Source organism: Sorex fumeus, unplaced genomic scaffold, assembly GCF_029834395.1.
Source record: "Sorex fumeus unplaced genomic scaffold, SorFum_2.1 ptg000079l, whole genome shotgun sequence".
Lineage (NCBI taxonomy): Eukaryota > Metazoa > Chordata > Mammalia > Eulipotyphla > Soricidae > Sorex > Sorex fumeus.
The window spans coordinates 2,816,056-2,842,646 of record NW_026606136.1 but is presented as its reverse complement, the minus strand read 5'-3'; the positions used below and the strand labels follow the sequence as shown (position 1 = coordinate 2,842,646).

The 26,591-nt window shown below is 39.4% G+C and overlaps 1 non-coding gene across 1 annotated transcript; it reads right to left on the bottom strand.

Annotated features, from left to right (window-relative positions):
- Window positions 1-11,964: 11,964 nt before the first annotated feature.
- On the bottom strand, window positions 11,965-12,098 carry LOC130038800 (small nucleolar RNA SNORA66). Its single transcript, XR_008794789.1, has one exon. It is a non-coding gene; the product is annotated as a small nucleolar RNA SNORA66 (small nucleolar RNA).
- Window positions 12,099-26,591: the final 14,493 nt, after the last annotated feature.

The window sequence follows — 26,591 nt, the reverse complement described above, 5'->3', positions numbered from 1 at the left end:
GGCATTGGGAGGGGTGGGAGAGGGGTATATTGGGCTTCTCGGTGGTGAAAAATGAGTTTGGTGAAGGGAAAGGTGTTTGATCATTGTATGACCGAGACTTAAACCTGAAAACTTTGTAACTTTTTCCACAGTGATTCAATAAATAAGTATACTAAAAAAATAAATAAAATTATAAAAAAGAAAAAGTAAGGTGGAGTTCATGCCCAATTCAATCAGCTAATCAGTGACTGAATAAATAGCAATACTCCTACATAAATAAATAAATAAAGCCCAGCTTGAATTTTATCTACTTTATGAAGTTTCCCACTAGTAGACCAAGTCTGTGTGTGTGTGTGTGTGTGTGTGTGTGTGTGTGTGTGTGGTGCTGAGCCTTGAACCTATGGCCTCACACAGGCAAGGCAAGTGTTGCATTCTGAGCTATATCCCTGGCTCTATACTAAGACTTGTTGTTGTTGCTGTTGTTATGCCACATCCAGCAGTGCTCAGGGCCTACTCCTGCCTCTGCAAGATCCCTACCTGCATCACTCTGGCCCCTATGCTAAGAATTTTCAATGTCTCTTAACAAATCTACTGAGTTTGTTCTACAGGTCTCAATACCTTAATCCTAATTTCCCTTTTACGAGTCCCTTTGCGGTAGGCCTTAATACCATCTTCACTTTTGTATTCATCTGTATCCAAGTACCTAACAATGTGTTAATATATAGTGTGAATGCACCAAATCTTTGGGAAAGTTTAGCAATTTAGCCCTGTAATATTTTAGTCTCCATTCTACAAGTAGTCTTTTGATACTGATATTATTATTATTGATATTATTGATCTGAGCACCCATGGCTTTTCTATGATTTAGCAGCAGGTTTTATGATTTGAAAAAGTTATTTAAACTGTTTTCATCAGCATCTTGGTAGTACTCTTAAAGCATTTTTTATTTTTATTTTTTGAAGTACAGCCTCAAAGCTGAACTGCTTTCCATAGGGTGGAGGTTGCAGGTTCTCTCACAAGGTCCTAGTGTCTAGGGGTCACCATGCTCCTTCTCACACAAGTCCCCTGTTTTCACTTCCAGTAAATGATGCTTGTGGCAAGAAGAGGAAGGAGACTAGAGGAGCACAACTTTTAGGTTGTAGAAATTGTACATGGGCTCCCTGAAATGTATTTTAGGATCCCCTTACACTTATGACACAGCTTTTGCCATTTGCCATCATCCTGGATAATGTTTTTGACCTCTTCTAGGCAAAGATTTAAAGAATTATATTGTAGATTCTTAAAGGTATTTAAACAAGATGGCCTTCTGGATCCTCAAGATCCTGTTAAATGTACCACTTTTGATCTCAGCTCAGCTGGGAAATCTTTTCTTTTGTACGAACTTGGGAAAAATCAATATAAAAGGCTGTAAGATACTGAAATTAATCCCCACTCGCCCCTGCTGTTTCCTTACATGCCATTTGATTGCTTCAGAAATAAAAAATGGTCTTTGGTTTCATGGACTAGTTTATGATCTGAGATACAAAGGGAATCATGATTTTTCTCTTAGAGGAAAAACAAATGATAATTCTCAAGTTATTCAGATCACAAAGCAAAAACTTAGCTTCTGTAAGACATATGGATCATGTGGCTTGGGTAAAAGATCCTCTTGTGGGCATCTTGGGGCAACATCTGGAATGTAAGGTAGGTGAGTGAGAGAGTTACAGATTCCTTGCAAAGTAATGGAACTTTCTATGCACCAACCTCTAATGCGGGTCAATGAAAATATCCATTTTCACAGCATGTTTATATAGTGACTATTTGGCTGTTAAGCAAATACAGCATTTAATAGGCCCAGAGTGATCCGCTTACATGGGAGTCTGTAACAATTCAAAAGAGATCATGCCAGAATATCAAGGAATTAATGTGTGGCTTAGACAAGCAATGATCCTTGAAGAGAACAACAGTTTGTGAAAGACAAGAAAAATGCCACCTGCCATGATGACTCCCAGGGAAGATTCAGACTGTGGTCTCCTCCAGAGCAAAGGCAGTTTTCCAGTATCTTGAATTGCTAGCCGAGGTGGAACACTGGGAAAATGAGTCAACTGTTTCGTTGTTCCCTGAGTAGTCATCTCCCACATTACTGGGATGAGTTTGTGCAAGTTAAGGCAGCTGGTGTTTTCATGCCAACAAGCAAACTCCCAGTTTCTGTGGCACCTTAGAGATCAGTGTAGAATCTCAGAATGTCAGTACCATAATCCCTGTCATTGATTGTATATTTCCTCCATGCCTTAGACATGTTCTTTATATACTTTATGTCATCCATGCATAGTTGTAAGTAAGAAAACAGGACTCTACAGAGGATAGATGACTTGTTCAAGACTTCACAGCTCTGAAATGGCTGAACAAAGATTCAACTATTGGTTCTTTTTAGTTCAATGTCACTGAGTCAGAACATCCTGTAAAATAATCACATGAGAGTCAGAGTTGACAGATGAGTAGCTGGATAAGAGCATGTCGCTTTGATGCTAGTAACGTAATAGTGGGCTGGAGCGATAGCACAGCAAGTAGGGCGTTTGCCTTGCACGCAGCCAACATGGCCAACCCCAGTTCGATTCCTCCGCCCCTCTCAGAGAGCCCGGCAAGCTACTGAGAGTATCTCGCCCTCACGGCAGAGCCTGACAAGCTACCGGTGACGTATTCGATATGCCAAACACAGTAACAACAAAATCTCCAATGGAGATGTTACTGGGCCCGCTCAAGCAAATCGATGAACAACGGGAGGACAGTGACAGTGACAATGTAATAGTGACATAAAGAGTGTCATCTCTGGAGAGTCTGGGGATTGCAGCCTTTATAAGGCAATATAGGAGTTTTAGAACTTTGCTACTTTCGAATGTCTACACAATAACAGGTGCTTAAGAGAATATTAATATATATTTGACATGTTTGGCTTCTTAACCTATTTTTGGATGTCACCCTCTGCACACAAACCACATCATATGGCATTATACCCTATAGTCCATCCTAAAACTGGAAATCATTGTGAGGGAAAAATATTTGGCATATAAATATGTCCAGTTATGATACCTTTCTGTTAATTATTTTAGTCTCTAGATTCTGCTCTTCTGATGAAGTTAAGGAACTGACAGAAAGTAAAACTAAACTGGTTTCTCAAACCTTTTTTGCTTTTGGGTACTATGGGGATTAAACCCAGGTCTCATGAATGCAAGGTATATGCATTTTCCAATGAATTGCATCCCAGGCTCAAATAAACCTTAAACTGAGAGTTTGAAGAAGACCAAGAAGAGGCAGTCTAGAGCTTGGTGGGTATATACAGAGAACAGATTTGTAGAAATAGTGGTCAGATTGGGGCTCTAAGAAGAGGAAAATAATTCCTTTATATCCTGGGTTTTCAACCTTTCTACACCTGCAAACTGAGATTGGGTCATGAATCTGCAGTTTTAAGTTACTGCTTTAGAGATTAGAGTTATGTGAAACTCGTATCATGATCATGATAATCTCAGTGACTTCAGAATCTTTTGTTTCTTTTATATGGGCACTCCTAAAAGTTACCCACGAGGAATGCAGGATTATTTGGATAATAAGGATGCTGCCCTCTCATGGTACATCACTTTACAGTTTAGAGAACATTGTCTCACTTCATTCTTACAACATTGCTATCATGTAGGGAGGAGGAAGATAATCAGAGTCATGTCACATATGAGTTCATGAAGTTTTAGAGACTTTCCACAGCTTATGAGAAACTAGGTCTGCACAAATTCTCTGATTTCCTAAGTCTTCTGTCAGTGGTGCTCCTTTAGATATTACCTTTAAGAATACAAGAGTTAAAGACTTGTCATACTGGGTATATCTACTGGTACACTCCATCAAATATCTTGGTGAAACTGTCTGCAGCTGGGAGTGTTTTGTAAAGGAGTGTAGCAGATAACTCCATAACATCAAAAGTCGAGAATGCATCCCTGTACATCGGATCTCTCCCCAACAACCCATGAGAGTTTGGGCATCTGCAATTTTTCCAAACCCTTCTTGAACCTATTTACATTTCTTGGCTTGTTCTACTCTTTAGGAGTAACAAGCTCCACATGTTTACCACCTGCTGTGTGAAGAAGTACTTCCTTTGGTTATTATTTTAAATGACTGCTTTCCAGGCTTAAGTGCTCGCATGCCCCAATCCCCTTCCTATCTGCTGATGGTTCCCAGGATGCAATGTCAGTCTGGCTCGCAGCCCCTGGCACACACACTTCTGCTATGGTTGGGGTGCGCCTGGTGGTTGTATCTGCAATTATATTGCAGCACGAGTGAGCATGTACACCTGGGACTGCTTTAAGGGTGCACGCCTCCCATGTGCTGAAACAAAAATTGGGCTGTGGCTCTGCCCCCTCACCCCCACGCAGTGCACTGGCAACTTAAAAAAGTGGAGAGAAGATCACCAGTGTGAAAGTTTTGCCTTCTCTGTAACAATGTCCTTCTGAAAACCTTCACTGTTCTAAGGAATTCCACACCAGTCCAAATGAAATAACTGCAGAATCATACTTGCGTGAATGTGCTGTTCCAGTTTGAATCCTTTCTAGCGACTGACCTTGCTAATGCAAACATGTTCATATGGTTAAGATTAATGAGTCAATTATTTTTATACAAGTTATCCCTCATGTAGGCTGTTTTCCTTGACTTGGCTATGTTAATTAATAAAAGGCATTCAATTCTCCTTCTATTACAGTTTGTGGTTAATCAGGTGCAATTATCAATAAGGCTATGGTGAATGTCTCTGTGCTTGGGCACTACTAATGAAAATAGGATATATTTGGCTATGAAGAGAAGTACTTAAAGTTCCTCTTCAGTGAATGCTTGCAGAAGGAAATAAAGCTATGGATCTTGGAAGGCACGGGCTGCCATTATAAATATAGTTGTGTTTTTAATTAAATAAATACTGAAACAAATGTGATTGAATATGAGATAATCCATTCATGTGGATATTATTTCATGTCATGCCTGAGATTAATGCTTCCTATAGCTTGGACTGGTTCTTACTAGTGGAAAAGAGTAGCGTATGCAAGCGTAACTCTTAATAAATGCACACAAAATTGTATATACAACTTACCTGCACTGGGGTTCTGAAATGACAGCATTCTTTTAGGGAAGTTCAAAATTAAATAAATTTCCAAGCTACAGAGAAATTCAAGCAGTAGTTGTTTGCATTATCAAGGATTTTGTTACTCTACAAAAAAGTGGTAAAGGAGCAAATGTGTATACATCATTTAGCTGAGTGATGGGCTTAGGGTAAGCAGTTAGAATATTGTTGTTATTATTACCAATGTTCCTTTAACATGTTAACGCTGCTGCTGCAATTTTTATCAGACATTAAAGTGTGAGCCACTGGTGGTTCATGACGGTGTCAAGGTGTTGAAATGATATCACTTATCTCTTTTAACAGCTTGATTTTTATATAATGTGTCAGGGACTCAGCACTTATATGAAAGTAGACATGGTTGAAGATAGTTTTTTGTTTTAAGGCCACAATTGGCTAGTCTCAGGCCTTACTCCAGGATCTGGACTCAGGAATCCCTCCAGGCAGGGTTCCAGGGATCTTATGCGGTGCAGAGGATTAAACCTTGATATCAGGGACATGCAATGCAAGAGTCTTATCTGCTGTCCCATCTCTCCAGACCCTAAGGAATTTATATGTTTTGGCATAGAGAAGATTCAAACAAGAGTTTCAAGATAATTGTGTTGTTGGTAGATAACAAGTATTTAAGCGAGTAGGTTCAGCTATGAGAAAAGGGGAACTCTTCAATTTCCTACTACATGAATAGAACTAGAGAGTGTCCTGCTGAGTAAAATTAGGATAAGAGCAAATACAGAATGATCTCTCTCGTATGTGTGATCTAAAGACACATAGTGAGGGAAAAACAAATGATCAAAAGGCATCTGAACTGGAGGGTTGGTCTGTAGATTGGAGTTCACTTTGGGGTAGGTGGATTGAAGGAGTCCTTGGGACATTGGTGGAGGGAAGCAGGAATTCTGGTAGTGGGTGTGGTGCTGAACAACATATGCTTGAGTCCATCATTAGCTGTGTTGTAGGACTAGAGAGCTTGTACAGGAGAGGTAAGTCACTTGTCTTGCATGAATCTTACTCTAATTCGATTTCTAGCACCATATTTGGTCTCCTGAGCACTGCAAGCAGTAATCCCTGAGTACCGTGCAATTCTTCAAACCTATCTCCTCCTCAAAAAATGGTTTTGTAATATAGCACTGCACTGTAGCACAGTCCTCCCATTGTTCATCAATTTGCTTGAGAAGGCACCAGTAATGTCTCCATTGTGAGACTTGTTATTGTTTTTGGCACGTGGAATATGCCACAGGGAGCTTGCCGTGCGGGCAGGATACTCTCAGTTGCCGGGCTCTCTGAGTTTTGTGATATAGTATTGTATAAATAGTATTGTAAATCACAGTACCTCAATAAAAGGGACGACAGAGAAGAAGAGTAAATTGAATCGATAGTTTTCTGAATTTATATGTTTAATAAGGACAAGGATTTAGTGAGTGACCAATTAGTTTGAGTTATAAAATTGTGAATTTCAAAAGCTTTTGACATCCTGAGTATATGAGCAAACTTTGAGTGTCATTGTCATCAGAAATTTCTCCAAGGTCATTTATGCATTCACACAAAATAAGTGGCTGCCATCAAAATGTTTACTTCTGCCTGCTGCCATTAAAATTATCTTAATTAAAGATGATGATTCATCACCCAGGGAGTGCTAAGGCATGGTATGCTTGTGAAAACAAGTCATTTAATTCACTCTGAGGTGCAAATGGCTGCTACCAGAACTTTTCTAGGTTGCACTTTGTCATTGGAAAGGAGTACAGACGTTAAAAGAGAGTAAGGAGCTGAAGAATAGATTGAGAAAGCTAAGAATGTTCTTATGGATTTAATCATACCAGTTCAGTCTATCTTCAGAGAGTGCTAGAGTATCAGTGAAATTAGAAAGTGGCCTATGTCTTTACTCATGCAGAAGATCTTATTGGGCCAGGGAGTATAGCAAGTGCCGGAATTATAGTCATAAAGTTTTGGAAGATCTATCCACCAAGGAGTATACAGTTTATTGGAGGTGGGTGGGAAACACCTACAACCAAGTTATTGATTGCATTAGGTAAGGCAGAGTAAAACTTAAAGCATAATGTAAAGAATGATTGATTTTCCATTGGCTAGATGGCATGCTATGCCTTTTGCTCTCCCTGTGTTCAGTGATATCATGTTGGTATTGTAAGTTCAGTCATAATATGAAGAGTTAGACCACAGAAATTGGCAAGCACTATCAATGAGGCTGTCCCCCACTGCAGCAGCAAGCCAAACACTGTGTGTATAAGGAGAGGTATTATAGGCAAAGGTATTATAGAGAAGTCTTTTAGTGCATAGAAAAATATCCACTACTGACTTTCTAGGAGAGATATTTGAGTGTTTTTTTTTGAAGAAGGATTTTTTTTTTTCTTTTTGGGTCACACCCGGCGATGCACAGCAGTTACTCCTGGTTCATGCACTCAGGAATTACTCCTGGCAGTGCTCAGAGGATCATATGGAATCCTGGGAATCAAACCTAGGTTGGCTGCATGCAAGGCAAATGCAATGTGCTATTGCTCCAGCTCCAGGAATTATTTTATAAGGGGATGAAGAAAGTGGAACATAGATATGTTTCTCATAATTACAAACTCCAGTCAATGTTCAAATTATTGCTCTCTGAATCATGTACATAACTTTTGTGCATGTATACAACCCTGCATACAATGGACAGTTAATAAATGTGTCCCATTTGCATAAATATATGTTGATATTCCTCCAGCCTTTTCAATTACTCTATTGTTAGCATTTACAATTCGAATACAAGTCACCCAGGAGATGTTTAAAGATTTTATTAAAGATACTTGCTACAAGCTGACCGGCCAGAGCTCCACCCCATTTGGGGTATGACTTTCTCCAACTGCAATAAGGATTTAAGTACTCCAAAACCACGCTCTTGCCTGATTACCAGGTTATTTCCACCCTTACACTGATTGGTGATGCCACCCATCAGTTTTGCAAGGAGTTACCCTATCTATTCTTCCCCTTTTCCTATTCCTTTTTCCAGGATATGTTCCAGGATATGGTCAGGGTTCACATCCAGTTCAGGTTCATGCCCAGTTCTTCTGTCAGTTACATAAACTTATAAAGTACAAAAATGACCCCTAACAATTAAAATGACTGCACTTTTGCTATAGTAAAATGGCTGTTTCTTAATTCTAACACTATCTGGATGGGGTCAACCATTTTTGTAATGATATGGTTGCCTTCTATATAATTCCATCTATGTAAATATTACAGAAGAATATGCTTAGGCTTAGAGAAGTTGAGTAATTGTTCAAGGTCATATAAACTGCATGAAAGTAGGAGCAGTACTGAAACCCCACATTTTTTCAGCTGTCCCATATTTCCTTTCTGTTTAGGACTATTTGTTTTATGTGGATGATGGTTAGAAACAGTAAGTATTCTGAGGGAGATTATCAAGGACTGTGGACATGAAGTAGTTGGTTTTTAGCTTGAAAATGAGTCGTCTGGTCATAATGCATCCCCTGGATTTGACTCCTTTGGTGACATTTATGTTAGCACCTTGGCTGATCTATGATAACCTTTTCCATGGACTTCCAATCTGAAATACAGCTTGACACACACATATAGTCCAGACGAAGGATAAAGAATGAGGTTTAGATTTCTTTTCCTATCCTACCCTCAATTCAATTACCAAGAAAATATCTTTTAGATCAAAACACTTTATCTCCCTATCCACAGAAAAGATGCCAGACAAAAATGTCTAGTGATAATTTTGGATGTGGTGCACTTGAGAACTGCAGCCAAAGACCAAATATAACAGATATAGGTGTTAGGATTATCCATAAGTAAAAATATAAAATACTACATTTTGCTACTTCAACAGCTTGCTCCATGGTACTTATTCTGTCTTATGACCTCTGAGTGAAGCATCGTTATTTTTGTCCCAATTCTTCAGAGTAGAAGTTTAATTTTCATTCTTTAATCATAATTTGACATGCCATTTATGTGTACTGCATCGGAATTTTTACAGTAGTGGAAAATACAGAAGTAAATCTGCATAGAGTTCAACTTTGCAAGGAAAGCATTATTAGGAACTAAAAATGAATCACTCTAGGATGTATGATCTTATGGGTAATAGCTTGGTAACCAGTAAAGGAGCTGCAATTAGATATCCTTATTTAACCAGCACTAATAAACTTTCTGGTCGGAAGAAACACAAGTCTGCCCTGGGTAATTAAGGGGAAGACGATGTTAGGAAGTTTGCATTTATTTATTTTATGGTAAGGGGCACACCGGCAGTGCTAGGGATTACACCTGGCTCTGCACACCAGAGTATACTCATGGTGGTGCTCAGGGTACAAAATGGAGTGCTGGGAATCCAACCCTGGTTTGGGTTGGATTCCCATGCTAAAAAGCGCCTAACCACTGTACTTCTGGCTCTGGACCCAGGAGGAAGTGTTTAGACAGCAACAAGGAAACTCTGGGAATCCAGGAAGGCTCTGGTATTAATCAAGGGACAACACGAAAGGCATGGAAGAGGAATGGGAGTATCCTACTGACAATAGTCGATTTGACAGCTAGGGATGCTCTGTTGCTGCGGCATCACTGTCAGCGACACTCATTGTGCTGGTGGGTTGTTACTCCCTTAGGTATTTGCTTTACCTCTTCTAGATCCTCTAAAGTCACCGGGAAATCCCTAATCCCACATTCTTTTTTAAAAGATCTTTGCGAGTTTGGGCTTGAGGCATCGGATTGGCTAGCCAGTCACATGATTACTTACACCTTGGCTTTGTGGGAAGAGTGAAACTTTCTGTAACGTGGTCTTTACATGTCTTGGCTGCAAATAGACGGTGAACTTGTCTCCTAAGAGTTCTGTGGTGTATGGGAAGTAGATATTTAGCAGCTCTAAATGTTTGCTCTTTGTAGTGTAGTTTTTGCATAGAAATCTGCCTAAGAGAAGCAGAGACAATTTCACCTATATGGAAGACTCTTCAAAGCAGGCTGTTACACATGACGACGTTTCTTTCTGTAAATCTAAATCCCTGTTGATCCTATTATGTACACAAAGTAAATTTATTTAGGTTTCAGGTTTGTTTGACTCAAGCAAGAAGGATTAGCTGGGCAAGATCGTAAAGTGGGTAAGGGTCATTCTTCTCACGCAGTCAAACTGGGTTTGATCCTGGGCATCACATATGGGACTCCTGAGCTCTGCCAGTAGTAATTCCTGAGCATCTCAGAAACAAAACAAAAAGAATGCTAGCACGCAGGCCAACCTCTCTTTCACTGTGTGGCCTGGCAATTCTGAAGATATAAAGAGGTTTTCCCAGAATTTTAACCTTCCTATCTATTTTGATCATGGAGGTTAATAATGCTGAAAAGCACTCAGTATATCAGACCAATGAGGAAATGAGAGCTTTATGTTTTATGACTAGGACATGACTAGTAATGTATCTACTGGGAAAGCTAATCTTCAGAAAGAAGCAGTGAATGTTGGATTCCATCAGTTCTCAACCACTTCTCCTTTCCCTCACTCCACTTCACCCCCGTGCTTCCCACTTGGGAAAGAAGCAATCAGACCTTAAATCTGAGTATGCTGGTAGCTTCTTTCTTTGTAGGGTTCTGTTGGCATGGGAAATGGCTTACCATTCTAGTTAAACATTGTAATCACCTGGGAGTTTTTAAATTACCTGATGCTCAGGTGTTACCCTGGCCAATTAAATTAGGATCTCTGGGGAGAAATTCAGGTGTTAGGCTTTTCAAAGCAGCTCAAGTGGTTTCAATTGGCATGAAAGATTGAGTACCACTGTATAGTGCAAGTCTCTGACCTCTACACCAGGTACCAGAAAGGAAGATCACCCCTTCCCACATTCCCATATCCATATTTAAAATTTTTTATACTTTTTGCAGATTGAAAATACCATTCTTGAGACAAGTGTGTGGTTCTAGTAAATTCTTTAGTACAGATAGAAGGATTTATTAAATTCAGAGGGACTAGTTGATAGGGCCAAAGACTCAGACAGATTCAAATTCTTGACTCAGTAATAGATTGGTTGATTGATTAATTTATTACACCCAAATATATTGAGAGTTAACAACACATCATGTACTAGACTTATATGTTAACATACTGTACTTCATATAATCTTTTATAAAATGTTATGAACTAGCAGACTAGAGAGATAGTACAATGGTTAAGGTGTTTGCCTTACATGATGGGTTGACCTGGGTTTGATCCTTGGTTTTATATGATTCTCTGAGCATCTCCAGGAGTGATCCCTGAGAGCAGAGCCAGGATTAAGCCAGGATCGAGCACTGTCAGATGTGGCCAAAATGTGTTGAGCTAAAGACTGTTACTATTCCAATAAACAGAAACAAAGTGTCAGTCATATCAGGTAACCTGCCCAAGGTATAGTTAATAAGGTCACCAAAGTCTGATTCTAAACACTGAACATTTTAGCCACTGTGACAAGCACACTTAGATTTCCTTTTATTTTCTTCTTTTTTCTAAAGTTTATGTAAAACTCACTCACATGCACATAGAATAATCACAGATCAGGCTGAAATTAACTGGTCTTTGATTTATTTTTGCAATGTTAGGGATTCAACCCAAGGCATGTACTCTACTGCTGAGCCATAGCCAATCCTACTAACTGGTCTTTTGTTTCATTGTATTAATTTTTAAAATTTTTAATTTATTTTAGTTTTGAGCCACTCCCAGTAGTTATCCAGGCTTATTTCTGGCTCTTCACTCAGGGTTCACTCCTGGAGGGCTTAGGGAATCATATATACGGGATGTTAAGGATCGGACCCAGATAGGCTGCATGCAAAGCAGATACCCTACTTGCATTACTATCACTCTAGCCCTAATAACTAGGGATTTTGGTTGTTGTTGTTTGTTTCTATCCTGTACTAGGATTGAATAGGCAATGTCAGTAGGATCTGAAGTTAATCCATTTCTATCACACAAGTTGCTTTAGCAAACCTGGTTTCCATCATATCTGCATCATAGTAACTGGTCTTTTAGCTCTGTTTTCAACCCCTCTCCTATTCCTAGAGTAGGATTCATCCCAGGGATGCAAGGATGGTTCAACATTCGGAAATCAATCAACATAATCCATCATATCAACAAAAGAAAAGATAAAAATCATATGATCATATCAATAGATGCAGAAAAAGCATTTGACAAGATCCAGCACCCATTCATGATGAAAACCCTTGCCAAAATGGGGATAGAGGGGACTTTCCTCAATATAGTTAAAGCCATCTACCACAAACCTACAGCAAACATCATCCTCAATGGGGAAAAACTGAGAGCCTTCCCCCTAAGGTCAGGGACGAGACAAGGATGCCCACTCTCTCCTCCACCTCATTTTTGAAGACAAAATTAAATTGAAAATGTTATTCTGGGATTTCTGAAGATCAAAGGTAGATTTCCAGCTCTGCTCTATGATAATGCCACCTGTATGAGTGTAAGAATTCACTCACTCAGTCTGAACCCTCTAAAACAGGGTTGTGATTTTTCATACTCACATATGGCATAGGACAGTGCCAAAAAATCAAAGAGTTGATTTGAAAAGAAGTGGTTGGTAGATAGCTCAAGTGGTAGATAACATGCCTGGCATCTATTAGTTCTTAAATTTGATCCCTGACACCACAAGTCTCCACCTCCAGCATCACTGGGAGTGGCCCCTGGGAAAAGGAAATAGATAAGGGAATGCTGTTAACACTCTGAGAACTGTACAATAACAAGAAGCCTAGGATTTATTAAACTCATTCTATATATATGTATATATGTAGACATGTACATATTTGTATATATATGTACTATGTATATATGTATACATATGTACTTATATATACACATATACACATTTGTATATATATACTATGTATATATGTACATATATGTACACACATTTGTATATATGTTTTTGTCACACTTGATGTGCTCAGGGTTTACCCTGGTGGGCTTGAGGGACCATATGGAGTGCAGGGGGCATTGAACCCAGATTAACTGTGTGCAAGCTAAACACCCTACCCACTCCACTCCAACCCTCTCCTTCATTCATGGTAATTAAATGGATTAATTTATTATTCAATTAATTTATTGATTAATTGGACCTCCTGGGTTTAAGTTAATCTGTATCTCCATCAGGTTTTCCATTCAGTTCATAGTCAAATTTTACACTTTAAAAATTAACTTCACTTATCCTCTTCTTAAATGTCACTTAAGAAGAGTGAGTTAGGATAGTCACTCTCATAGGAAGAAGAAATATCTCATTTATTATTATCTCATTTATTATATAGCACAAATCCCGTAGCTTAATATGTGCTGAGAATAGTCATTGTGTATTGCGGAGTTAAAAGTTTTCCTTCCTCCTCTTCAGTTAATTGTACATTTTTTAAAAAAAAAAATATAGGGTGTTTGTGGAAGGACACAAAGTGATATTGACAAACAACTCATTTCCTAGCTTTCTAGATCTTTCTGTTTCTTTGCCTATGTCTGTTATAAAAGGTCTGATAACAGATAGTACCTTATGGGATCAAATTAAATATGTAATATCTTTTGCCCTGGATGGCATGCCCAATAGTAACATGAGTGTCTTGGGAGTGGGAAAGAGAAGGTCCACAATGAATATTTGTGAATCCAATCTTGATTTACAAGGTTGTTTTCCTGGAGAGTCTGAGAGTCAGGTTAAAGTTCACTTCCTTTGGGCCTTTAATCTCTCTGCATTTGCTTTGAGGACCTATGAAAGCTATATTGAAACATTTGTTATGTTAGATAAAAATTAGATGAAAGAAATTTTTTTGTTTTTGTGCTTACTCCTGGCTTATTTTTTGCTTATTCACAGCTCTGTGCTCAGGGATCATTCCTGGTGGGGCTTGGCAGATCATAGGGGGTGCTGGGGATTGAATGTGGGCCAGCTATGTGCAAGACATATTCAATAATAGCTGTATTATCACTTCATCACTATGAAAAAACCCCTTTTAAGTGCTTAGGAAAGCTTTTGAAGTATATTTTAAAATTGTCTATTTTTGTTTGTTTTGTTTTTTGACCACACCTGGAAATGGTCAGGAATTACTTCTGACTCTGCCTGAGGGTCATATGGGATGCCTGGGATCAAACTTGGGTTGGCTATGTGAAGGAAAGCACACTACATGCTGTTTTATCTCTCCAGACCCATAATTATTTATATTTAATTCCATTATAAGATAATTATTTGTTCTTTGTTTTCTGGTACAGTGTCAAAATAGTAGAGACATATATAATTTACCAATCAACATCTAGTTTTAAAAACTCTACATATTATTTGGATACTGTCCAGAATATTTTGAGAGAGATGTAATTTTCTTATCGTATATTACAGATGAGCAAATTAAGATTCAGAAGGGTCAAGCAACTTGTTTACATTTAACATAGTGAGTTGCAGGCTTCAGATTGAATCTACAGCCCATGGTTTTCTGCTTAATTGAATAGCATGTATTTAATGAGATTAGGAAAAAGTGCAACCCATCTACTGCTATTTTGTTTACTCAGTACCAAATAAATACAAGACAACTGATGATTTTATTGAATTGGTTATTGAGATCAGGTAGGCATAATAATAATTCAACTAAGAATCGTTACCTTCTACTTCAGATTAAGTAGCCTACCAAGATATATGGTAGAATCTTCTCCAGAATCCTCTTCAAGTAGGACAGGTGATTTGTCTCTGTCTTTTATATCACTGGTCTTTGAAGGAACGTTCTCTTGGTTTCTTCCTCATCTATTTTGTTTCTGTGCTATATTGCACAAGGCATTTCTTTTCATGGCTAAGCAAAGTCTGGGAGTTACTCGGTACATAAAACAGTATCATTTAAAGGAGTCAGTAGTAAGAGCTAATATTTGTACAAGCATTTTAGAGTTTCCAGAGGTCCTTCACTCATATTTTCACTTGAAATTCACATTCAACTTTGAAATGAAGGATGGACAAGTATTATTGTTATTTGCTTTATTTTTATGTGAAGAAACAGAGACTCAGAATTTATTCAATATCCTGAGGGAAATAAGTAATCAAATTCAAATCTGATCTCATCCAACTCCAGTGTCAGAACTCACTGCCTGAGACCGCCATACTCAAAGTGGGGTCCCTGAACTAGGAGCACCAGCTGCTTGGGGCACTTGTCAGAAAAACAGACTCTTTGGTCTAATTGTAGTTGCTGAATCCAAATCTGTAGTTGAGCAGGACTTCCCTTGGATTGGACTATCTGAATATTCCTCTCTGAAAATAGCTGATACTTGGACAGTGTTACAGCACACATTTGTGGCATTGCTACTAATTATAATTACCAGAAAACAATGCAATGCGGGCCATAAAAAAGAATTTGCTGGCCTTCCATGGAATGCTGCCTCTGGGCCTTATAAGTAAATAGGAATTGGCTTGCTTTCAAGCATAACGCAATCTTGTTTTACTTTTTCCTTCCTTATGTCTTTTAGTCATATTTTTGAGAGTCCAAAATGGCTAATTGATGTGAGACTTATCAGACATAAGGTGCTTAAAGAGAGTCCAGGCTACTGGACATGACACCAGGGAATCCTCTGCCTTTGCGAAGCACATCTGGACAGGGTCACACGACCCATGGATGGTTTTATCTGAGACCTTTTGCAGTTCCATAGCAATTATATCTAAGTCACCTAGGGGGTGTACAGAGGCCAGATGCCCTGCAAGAAAGGACTTTCTTCCAGCAGCATCTGGCTAGCATGGTTGATCCCCTGCAAAGCCCCAGAGAGCTTGAGCAGGGCTTTTCTTGCCCCATGCCTGGACTTTCTTTTCTTTAAAGAGGCAGCTGTATTTCTCAGAAATGTGTGTGCTCCAGATGGCTTCCTCAGTTACACAGCATTGTTCTTGGCCCTGCAAGATGTGTCCAGAGAGGGCCCGTGGTCTGTTGGCTTCCTGTCCATGGGCAGCACTCTCTTTTTCCCAGGATGCCTCTCCATCCTTCACCATATGATGCTGTGAGTGAGGAAGAGCATGCTTTAGCACATTTTTGCCCTACTGTAAAAACAAGGAATTTATGAGCATGCCTGTTTGGAAAGAGGGCCTGGGGAATCATTACTGAAAGCATAAAAGACTAATTTTTCCCATAAAGTGGCAGCAATAAATGTCCTGTAAATATGGGCCTCCACTGACTCCTTCTTCAAAAGCATATTTTTACCCCCAATCCAGTAGAATCTATTTTATGTTTTAGCAGGAAAAAAATGACATAGAGTCTGTAGCCACTCACACACCTGAAGTAAGGGAGTAAGTTCTGTGGGAGAGAAACAGGAGGATATAGTTCTGGTTGCCTCTAGACAGTGTTAGAAGAAAGAACAGAAGGAAGCTAAGGTGGAAGGAAAGAGAGAAGGACAGGTAGGGAGGAAAAAAGAATATGATGAGAAGGAAAAGCTGGCAGAGGAGCAGTGAAGAAAACGGCCAGTGCATAAAAGTTTAAAAACCAAGCAGTGAGAAAGTGGAACCTTTGATATTTAGAGGAGTCTAGATCCTTCTAATTATTAAACATGAGGACAAGCTACCTTATTATTGTCTATTTATGAAAACAAACACAAATTAAGCTATAGAATAGATTCTTCTTGCTCCTTTACCCTAAGTTATGGATGTGATAAAGTATTTGAAATCAAGAGTTTTAGAAAACTTTTCACTTTTCACTTCTGTATTCCTGGTCAGTGGATCAATGAGCAGATGTTGAGTGTGGGGGACGTTGAGGGGGAAGAAGGTGGTTGCTTTTCTGAGCTGCTATGAGGTTGAGGCAGTCCAGGAAGCTGCAGGCCCAAGGGGTTGGGGTGTCAATCACAGAATATTTTCCTGGTTTGCAGAAGAAATCTGTGCTGGTTTGGTGACCCAGGAGAAGGAATGAACTATGTGCTCTTTTTCTTATTGTCAGCAACAGTGATGATGAACTACAAGTTGGAGGGAGAATGTTCTGGATTACTTATGTCAAAAACCAAATAAACATGCCTATAAATAATTTCCCTTTAGTCTTTGCATGAATAGAACATTAGGGCTGATTAAAGGAGTTCCAAGTTGGGATGATCCAAGGATTTAAGTTCTAGATAGCAAGGTTTTATTTCCTTTGCTTCCTCTTTTCTTTTGGTGGTGGTTAGCTGTTGGCTTGGGAGATACCCTTTTTTTCTGATGCTGCTCTTATCTCTGGGTCATTTGCCTTAAATGTCCAGCTGAAACATCAAAATGACCGAGGACTGGCAATAAAACCGCTAAGACCAAGGACTGAGAAGGCAGACATGCTGGATATGTCTCAGCTGCAACACTTAGCGCTGGGTAACCTTAGCAAAGTCACTTAATCTGTCTGGGCCTTAGATTCTTCACTTGTTAAGTAGGAATAGCTTTGCGTTGATGTGAGAGTTAAAGGAATTATCATTTACAAATAATTTGCAGTAATATCTAGCACATAGTAGCTTTATAGATTATTAGTGTTGAGTTCATATATGTTGATTCCTAAATTATTAGGAATTATATAATATAATAAAGTAAAGTAAAGGCCCTCCCGTTGATCATCGATTTGCTCGAGCAGGCCCAGTAACGTCTCCATTGGAGACTTTGTTGTTACTGTGTCTGGCATATCGAATACGTCACGGGGAGCTTGCCAGGCTCTGCCGTGCGGGCCAGACTCTCGGTAGCTTGCCGGGCTCTCTCTCTCTTGCTGTGCTAGCGGGTAGGGCGTTTGCCTTGCACGCAGCCAACATGGCCGACCCGAGTTCGATTCCTCCGCCCCTCTCGGAGAGCCCGGCAAGCTACCGAGAGGATCTCGCCAGCAGGGCAGAGCCTGGCAAGCTCCCCGTGACGTATTCGATATGCCAGACACAGTAACAACAAAGTCTCCAATGGAGACGTTACTGGGCCCACTCAAGCAAATCCTGGAATAAATCTGAAAAAAATAATCATGAGTACAGAAAAACAGGAATTATATAATAATTTATATAATTATCTCACTCTCTATGCATCACATCCAGGAAAATATCTATTATGATAAGGAGCTGTGATCTTTCCCTATGCACACTTTGGAGGCATTGTTGAATAAGATTGCATTTATGCCTTAAGACAATAAAAAGCATACTTTTATTTCAGTGACTGGTATACAATTCTGGAAAATTGTTCATCCCTTTCCCCTCCCTTATCCTGGTGCTCGAAGGTGACTTCACCTGTAAGGACTGAGATACTTTGTGGGTTTTCTAGTAGCTGCATTTAAGTCCTTTTATTATCATTATTATTATTATTTATTGAATCACTGATAGATAGAGCATTATAAAGCTGTTCATGATTAAGTTTTAGTTATACAATATTCCAACACACATTTCTCCACCGGTTTAATCTCCCAGCACCAATGTGCCCTGTTTCCATCCCAACCCCCTTAACTCCCCTCCATCCCAGATTTGCCTCTACAGAAGGCTGGCCAGCACCTTCTCTCTCTGTCTCTCTCTCTGTCTCTCTCTCTCTCTCTGTTTGGGCATTGTGGTTTGCAATACAGATATTGAAAGGTTATTATATATATATATATATATATCTTTACCTACTTTCAAACTTGGTTCTTGTGCAGAGTGATCATTTCCAACTACACTTTCTCCCCCCCCCCCCCGTCCCCCCCTAGTTTGTGGTCATTTTCAACCACTGACCAATCCTCCTGGCCTCTGTTTTCCCTAGCCTTGGATATTACTGTCATACTCTTTTTTTTTGATATACAAATGAATGCAGTCATTCTATATATTTATCTCTTTCCTTCTGACTCCTTTCATTCAGCATGAAACTCTCCATGTTCATCCATTTATAGGCGAATTTTATGATTTCATTTGTCCTAATAGCTGTGTAGCATTCCAATGTGTAGATGTGCCATAGTTTCTTTATCCAGTCATAATTCTTGAGTTTTGCGGTCTTCTACTTTTCCAGTTTCACTCTTTGGTCTCTCCTCCTTCCAGGTGTTTTGATACATAGGGCACTTTTCTAGCTGTGTTGGAGGATGTCATCACACTGTAGGAATTATGCTACCTCCTTGCATAGAGAGAACACTTTCTGAGTCTCCTCATTATCGGCCACCACCTTTTTATCCTCTGTCATATTCATCTCTGTCACTGTTACTGTCCTCCCGTTATATAGTACAGTGGTAGGGCGTTTGCCTTGCATGCAGCCAACCCAGCTAAGCCGGGTTGGATTCCTCTGCCCCTCTCGCAGAGCTCGGCAAGCTACCAAGAGTATCTCACCCGCATGGCAAAGCCTGGAAAGCTACCCGTGATGTATTCGATATGCCAAACACAGTAACAAGAAGTCTCAAAATGGAGATGTAACTGGGCCCGCTCGAGCAAATCGATGAATAACGGGAGGACAGTGTTTGTGTGTGTTTGTTTTGATATTTATCTCTGTAGTGGAGTCTTGCTACATCTCCTGTGACTCTGGTGTCAGGACAAACCTCTGAAAAACTTTGTCCAGTTTTGGGTCATAGTAATGGGTCCCAGTCATGAGACACTGGAAAGTGAAGGCTGTCACGGGACAGGGAAAGCTACTTTTGTTTTTGGACCTGCCATGCCTATGCTTGGTTCTGGGTGAGGGATAGTGGGGACAAGGCTAACACTTCTGAATCCTGGGAAACAGATTGCAGAGACATCCTCTACCTACTAATCAGATGTTAGAGTATCTTTACGTGTCTAAAACTGAACTCAAATATAAAGGTAATTTCCTTGGGCAATTTGAATTTTCAAAATTATTTTGTTAAGAATGGAATAAAGTAGGAAAAATCCCTCCAAATTACTAATGGTCTGTGGGAATAACAGGACCTTAGAAATGGGGCAAGGACTGGTGACTTCATGAAGTGAAATTTGAAGGATGAGCTCAGTTTAGGTTAGGTAAGCAAGAAGGAAAGATTCTTGCTAGACAAAGGAGCTGTTGAGGAATGTTGCAGAAGACTGTTCCTACTGGTTTAAAATATTCCTGATGGGGGTCAATGAAATAATAATAGCAAAATCCACATACAGAAATACAGTTCAGCATGTTCAACAACACCAGGTTGTATATTGTTTCATTATACTATTGACAAGAACAAAACAGTCCTAGCTGACACTGGTATAATTTCCCCTCTTTTTCATTTTATGTGATTTTACTTAAAGTTACTACCAGTGACTTTAAGCAGGACCTTACCATAATTCTCTGTATCCCGAGAAAGCTCATATGATTGAAAACAGAAGTAGTTAGATTGACGATTATAGAACTTTGTTTTACTGAGACCATGGATTTTGAAAAAGTGAGCGAGCTTTGTCTAGCCCCAGTGAAGTCAGGTGATTGGATGGCTAGTCCTTCTACCCTAAATTCAAGGATCCTTTAGTGAGAAGGGCCAGTTCTTATTGAATTGTTTTTCAGATATCAGGAGTCCAGCCTCATTTTACTAGTTCTGTGTCTCTGCTTGTCTTTCACCATAACCTGGTTTTCCTTTTGTATCTCAGATAATTTCCATTAGGTTCAATACATATTTAGGTAGAGAATAAAAAAAAATCTATATAAGGACTTTATCTTTCTTTTGATGGAAAAAAAAGATAGGCCTATACTATTGGAAATAGTACTTTTCTTTACCTGAGAAGTGGCACTTGCTAATATACAGTGGGTCCTATTAAAAAATCTAAATTGCATATATTAGTTTGACTTCATGCTTTATACTTATCCATCATTTTCAGCTTCTCTGAGTGTGCTGTCACCCACCCCTCAGGACCTTTCCTGGGCTGATATTGGCACCGGTTCAGATTACATTAGTGTAAATTTGGATTTTCCACTGCCTTCTGCTTAATACCTAGGAGTGGTTTTTGTCCCCATTGTATCATTAGCACCTTCTTCCTCCAGGTGCTGACTAGGGGCTGCAGCAAGCCCCCAAGCCTATGCAATTTACACCTATTGAGTCTCCCTGCAGCTAATTCATCTTCATGATCTGTCAGATTCTTCATTTAACTTCTTAACTCTCTCACTACTCTTGTGGAGTTGGCCTGTCCAGAGCCAGTTGATTTTTGAGCCATATTAAGGTAGGGAGGTAAGGGACTGTGCAGGTCACCTTGTTGATATCCTTTGCTTTCTGAATGACATAAGTGAAGGTCGGATAGGGTAAATGATTTGTCTGAAGTCACACAGGAAAGAGAAGTGGCAAAGCTAGGCTAGATTCTTCTGCTTCTAATCTTCATTCCATTTTCTTTCATTTTTTTTTTTCACCGTATCCTGAGACTAGCCAGGTACCCCATGACCTAGTCAGCTCTCCAATGTGGGTGTCTTGAGATGGAATGCTGAGGCCATAGCACTGAGGGACAGTCTCTAAGGCGAATAGTCACATTTTAATACAACAATTAAAAGCAGTTAAAATAAGAGTAAATTAAAGTAAGTAAAGGCCCTCCCGTTGATCATCGATTTGCTCGAGCGGGCCTAGTAACGTCTCCATTGGAGACTTTGTTGTTACTGTGTCTGGCATATCGAATACGTCACGGGGAGCTTGCTAGGCTCTGCCGTGCGGGCAAGATACTCTCGGTAGCTTGCTGGGCTCTCCGAGAGGGGCGGAGGAATCGAACTGGGGTCGGCCATGTTGGCTGCATGCAAGGCAAACGCCCTACCGCTGTGCTATCACTCATGGCCGTTCTTAGTTGGTGGAGTGATTTGTCTGGTTAATTCCGATAACGAACAAGACTCTGGCATGCTAACTAGTTACGCGACCCCCGAGCGGTCGGCGTCCCCCAACTAAAATAAGAGGCTTCAGAAAATTTTAGAATATTACAATATATGTTATTTTCAAAAGGATATGCATATTAAATTTATTCAATACTCTAATAGGTCAAAAGGTCATTCTTCACTTCCCTATTCTTCTTGTATCTGGTTATCAATAGCCTCTTGAAAGTGTTTTTGAAATTCTATGCTCACTTCCTGCTCCAAAAATCTCTCTCTCTCTCTCTCTCTCTCCTTTTTTTTTTCAGGTAAGAATCACTGCAACAGCTTTCTAGCTAGTGTCCATGAACTCTTCACTATTGAGCCCTATAAACGTGTCTTTCATACTTTTTCTTTTCAGGGTCATCACCTAATACTTAGCTTTCCCCCTCTCCTCGTGCCTTTTAGGTGACGAGTTCTCAGAAATTTTGTACACTCAGCTTCTAATATATACATGTGCGTGGACGGATTAAAAATATGTGTACTTTAGGTAACCTGATTACAATAATGTTAATGTGTATGGTAATGAATACGCAGTATTTCACTTTGCTACTACCAAAATATCCAAGACCCTCCACAACGTCCCAACATCATTTCCATTTCACTTCACCGTTCTCTCCATTCTTCCCTACCTTTGCTGGCATTCTGTGTTTTGTAACCCAGGGGCAAGGGTTTGTTGACATTTCAAACTATCTAGTCTCTGATTACATTTCTCTTTTGCCACAGATGCGTGACTTTAACCAATATCTGCTCTTCTCCCCCTGGCTAGTTTCATTAAGCATTGACAACTTCTAGTCCTATCCAAGTTGAAGTGAACTCTATGACTTCATCTTTTAATATGGCTGTATAGTGTTCCATTTTGTGTATAAACATGTATGATAATTTTTTTTATCCATTCCTTTGGTGTTGAACATTTGGGTTGCTTCCATTTTCTGACCATTTTCTTGCTCTTCTAGCATGGTCCCTGGCCCACCCACAGTGACAGGAGTGTCTCCTGGTATAGTTGGGGCCAATTACCTTCCCCCTGTCTGACTGACGCAAGGGATGAATGAAAGAATGAAGAAATGGGGACCATCAAGCTGGTAAGTAATAAGAGGCTGTTTATTCAAGTCTTGCAGTGTCAGTTATAGAGAAATCATGAAGGGTTGGGGGTAGCAATTACACATAGGTGTGATTGAATATTATCATAAGCAGTGAACAGATGTAAAGCCTTTCCTTCAGGGGAAGTTCTTCTAGGAGATTTATTCAAGGACAAAATCTCATTTAAGTGCTCAACACTCCAGATTCCTGCTAGGAGATCTGCCCAAGGGTGAAATTCCATCTAAGTGTGTATTGTTATCTCCTTTCCTTAGCCAGTATCCATTTGAATACTCATCTTAAATTTACTTCTTAATAATATTTCATCATTTAGTATGGACACAGTAAGGGATATATTAAGCTTAAAGGGTTACATCTCGCTATAGATCCCAGACTACAGTCCTCAGGCCATGCTAGTCTTTCCTAACCCCAGCAGGGTTCTTATTTAGTTACTTTAGATTTGAGTCACAGCAGAGTTTTTTTCCATAACCGTGCATTTAACTTATTATACATTTTATGGTGCTTAGCCTGTTCCTCTTAGTTGACAGGTTAGCTTACAGCTTGTTCCTTTTCGATGCCCTGGGTAGCTTATAGCTTGGCCTGGGTCCATCCTAATCCCTCGCTGGGATGCCCCCTTTAGGTATTAGGAACTAAGGCAACTGAAGCCTAAGTCAAGTGATATGATGGATGTCCAGGGGTAAATATTATTTGGAGTCAATTAATTCCCAGCTTATAAAAGCATAGCATTAACTGTCTTTCCGTGCCTATACCAAAAGGAGATTTCTCTAAAATAAACTACGCAAAGGACATAAAGGAAAAAAGAAAAGCAATATTTCATTTACATGTACAAAATCCAGAGCCCTCAGAGAATTTGACTTTATAAGTTATAGGGTCTGATTTAGGGATCTTTGTAATTAACAGATAAGGGAAGAAGAACACAAAGGAAAGATTAAAGATAAACACAGAGGACTGGGAGTGCCTGATGGAATTGGGTGTACCTCAGGAGCACTGTAGTGGGAGTAACTAAACAAACCTAAGCTCCCTGCGGGGAAAGAAAGGACAAACCAATGATATTTCTTAAAATGACAAGAACTGTAATCCAACAGCCATTGTACTCAGCATTGCAACAGACATAGGTGCAATATGGATGTATTTTAAGAAACCTGTCTCCAGGTTTTTTATATGCAATTAAACAAGAGTCGTCAGCTTCTTACCCCCAAATAGTTCTACTTTTATCTATCTTAAATCTTTGGTGTATTACTGCAGGACAAACCTTTGATGTCACCTGAAGACACAGCAGTAGGGCATTTGCCTTGCGTGCAGCCAGCCCGGCCAAGCCAGTTGGATTCCTCCACCCATCTTGGAGAGCCTGGCAAGCTACTGAGAGTACATCGCCCGCATGGTAAAGCCTGGCAAGCTACCCGTGGTGTATTCGATATGCCAAACACAGTAACAACAAGTCTCAAAATGGAGATGTTACTGGGCCTGCTTGAGCAAATTGATGAACAACGGGAGGACTGTGTTTGACAGTTTGATTTTCTTCGAAAAACACCTCAACAGTAAATTACTTCATCTTAATTTTCTACAGCCTCTTGTTTCTCCTATCTTATATATCTCTCTATTAAGGGTGGAGCTGAGATTTGACTGTTGTTGGGTTGGCTAGAATTCAAAACAGTCAAAATATTAAAAGGTACCTGTGAATACAGCTGGAATGCAGAGAGTATTATTTTTTTCCAAAATAAAAGCATTAAAACAAAGCATAAGTATTTCGAATGATTTCTTTGAGGATCGTTGTAGTCTATTATCAGGGTAATTTATCAAATATAATAACTTGGTTTATAAACATTTCTCATTTTATGTTTAAAATGCTTGACATTTTCTGTGCTCTTTTTATTAAAAGAAAACAGAAATCTATGATTAAAAGACTTAAAAATATGTGGAGTAAACCATTTTTTTTCTCTTCCAACACTGTTACTATAAAAAAATATACAGAGAAGATCAAAGATTTATACTTTGAGTGCCCATATATGCTTTATTCAGCGTCTATAAATATTTTAATTTATTTGCCGTATCACATTTCTTTTATCTCCATCTGTCTGTGCATCTTTCAATCTACCTTCCCTCCCATAATATTCAAAGTAAGTTTTCAGTAATATTAGTGAGTGTGTGAAAAAAAATTGAAGACGCTTTATGGAAGAGTGCAAGTTCCTTGGCCTGGCTTTGGTGGAAGACAGGATGGACGGCTGGAATGACAGGAGTTTTGTTGGGCTTTTTCTTGGGGCTTTGTCCTTGGCATTTTCTGCATCCAGTGCTTCAGCAATGTGAAGTCACTGGAAGTTTTCCTGCAGCAAGCTGATTAATGCCTCTTTGTCATGGTAACTGAGACTGTTCCCAGCCTGGGGTTTCCTCTCTGCCACCAGCTCTTCTGTCACACTTCTCCTTAGCCTTTAAGATCAGCCCAAAGGGCACCTCCTACATTGTTCAGGCTGAAAACAAGTCTTGTTGAGCTCTACTGAGCATGTTATGGTAAAAATTCTTGCCTTGCAAATTAGAAGACACTGAAGTAACACTTGCCCCCAAATTCCCCTCAAGAAACTTTTTCATTTGTCATATTTTGTTTTATATGCCTGCCTGCAATTTCCTAGAATATAATTTTATAAGAAAATAAATAATTTTGTATACATTAGTATTATATATAGTCATTTAATATTTTGGATTTAAACTTATATAATTTAATTATATATTATATACAATACTCATATAATGTAATTTTCTATTTATATGTATATAAATATACATATATATGGTATATATAGTTCTTGAATCTTTTGGATTTATATTTTATATAATTTAATCATAAGCATTCACTGTCAGCACTTATTTTAGTAACATAAAAAGAATATATTTAAGTTTTCTTTTTATAAGATATGATAGTTTTATCTAATAAAATAGTTATATTTATATTTTTAAGTCCCTGGGCCTTTGAAGCAGTGAATTGGAATTTCTGAGGTTCATTTAACACCAACTTTGATTAATATTTCTGGATGTTCCCTCCCTCCCTCCCTCCCTCCCTCCTTCCCTCCTTCCCTTCCTTCCTTCCTTCCTTCCTTCCTTCCTTCCTTCCTTCCTTCCTTCCTTCCTTCCTTCCCTCTTGCCCCCTCCCTCCCCTCTTCCTCCTATGTCCCTCCCTCCCTCTCCTTTCTCTCTCTCTCTCTCTCTCTCTCTCTCTCTCTCTCTCTCTGTCTCTCTCTTTCTCTCAGATATCACTCCTGGTGGGCTTGCACCATGTGAAGCAAATGCTCTACCCATCATACCATCATTCCAGCTCCTATTTATTAAATGAGAGTAAATGTAGCTGCTTTGCTTACATCATGAATTTTTTTGTTGTTGTTTTTTTGCTTTTTTGGGTCACACCCGGCCATGCACAAGAGTTACTCCTGGTTCATGCACTCAGGAATTACTCCTGGCGGTGCTCAGGGGACCATATGGGATGCTGGGAATCGAACCCAGGTCCTCTGCGTGTAAGGCAAATGCCCTACCCGCTGTGCTATTGTTCCAGCCCCTACATCATGAATTTTTGACAATCAAATATATGAGATAAAATTTCTGAATGTTTCAGAAAGAAGGAACACTGGAGGAGTATAAGTTGTTTTGCGTTTTTAGATGCCATATGCCAGGAGGAGGCAAATGTCTGTGGGTTTGACTTTGTGGCATGGTTTATCGGCCTGTGTGATAGT